We start from the raw sequence: 1,524 nt of genomic DNA on the forward strand, positions 1-1,524 counted from the left end.
GAAAAAAGTCCCAAGTTATAGTTTTAAGTCTTTTTACTTAAGTATTGAATGAATGGATAGTATCATAGAACTTGTACCTTCAGATTTTAAATGGATAGGTAGAAAAGAGTTTAGATGAATACATTGATGTTGAAAATGGGTAAATAATAGGTGCTTGGGTTATTTGAAGTCAGCATTTTGGAACACAAGTAATATGCTTCTCCTTGTCCCTACTGCTTCTAGGAAGAGTGGAGTTTAGAATTATTTCTAGGTGAGTGCAGGGCCTGGGATAAATAGTATTTGGCTTACTCCCTTCTATCCAACGTTAGAAACAGGTATTGGCAGAGTGAAAATGAACACGATGAGCAGACTTGAAAGTGGCTGGGAGATTGTAAAAGGTTACTAGGCAACCTGAGATATATTTATGCAAAAAAGGACATGGGGAAACATGGTGGATGATATGGGCCAGCAACAAACTACCAGCTCCATAGAAGACACCCTGGGTCTCATTGGGCTCAGCCTGGATGAGCAAATTTATGTGATGATGAGAAATGACAGAGAGCTTCGAGGTAGATTACATGCTTATGATCAACATTTAAATATGACAGTGGGAGATGTGGAAGAAACTGTGACTACTATAGAAATTGATGAATAAATATATGAAGAGATCTATAAGTCAACGGAATGGAATATTCCGATGTTCTTTGTCCTGGGAGATGGTGCTGTACTACTAGTTGCCCCTCCACTGAGAGTTGGCTGGAATGAATAATTTATACTCTATGGAAAATAGGAAACTTTGTATGATTGCCTCTTTAAATGTAGAAGATATTCCAAAAAAATCTATGTATATTTTGATATTAAGAAATGACCAAGGATTCTTCCACTCCTGAAATGAGTTGATTTGCAGGTAACTTACAAATTCTTAAGTTAAATTGCATTTTAATTTTTCTTCAACCTTTCCTATAAATGTGATCACCACGCAGCACTCTTTTTCAGGAGTTGATTTGCTTCATTGTTTTTCCAGACACTTTCTGATTTTTAAAAATTTAATTAGATGTTTCCTTTTATGATTTAAAAAAGGATGTGGGTTTATGGATCATTTATTTATATGTAAGAATCTATCCCATTGTTTCTTAAGAATAGCTGGTGGAACCTAGTTACTTTTATCATGCAGGTTGCTTCCATGAGTTACTGCCCATCCTTTACCCAGGTCAAGCCTATCAAAGCATGGGATCTGGATTTGTGTGCCTTGGAATGATTCTTTGTGGGAGTCATTATCAGACACCATTATCAGACATCAATACCTCATCTGTCCTTATCTGACATTTCTTATTTATACATTTCTGTTTTGAAGAGAGTTTGAGATTGTTTTTTTTTTTTCCCTTTGCAATTCTTAAGACACTGGAGCACATATTAAAAAGCAATTTAAAAATTGCTTTTCATTTTATAATTCACATGAAAATTTAAAAAGTGCCTCATTTACATTTGAAGGCTTTAAAAAGTGACAAGGCATCAATGTAGCTATTAAATAAGTTTACCTTCATT

At 34.7% G+C, this 1,524-nt stretch overlaps 1 pseudogene; it reads left to right on the top strand.

Annotated features, from left to right (window-relative positions):
• The first annotated feature begins 427 nt into the window (after positions 1-427).
• On the top strand, positions 428-748 carry LOC141569934 (U6 snRNA-associated Sm-like protein LSm3 pseudogene; annotated as a pseudogene).
• The last annotated feature ends 776 nt before the right edge of the window (positions 749-1,524 follow it).

The sequence above is a fragment of the Rhinolophus sinicus genome, unplaced genomic scaffold, assembly GCF_036562045.2.
Source record: "Rhinolophus sinicus isolate RSC01 unplaced genomic scaffold, ASM3656204v1 Contig233, whole genome shotgun sequence".
In the NCBI taxonomy this organism is placed as follows: domain Eukaryota; kingdom Metazoa; phylum Chordata; class Mammalia; order Chiroptera; family Rhinolophidae; genus Rhinolophus; species Rhinolophus sinicus.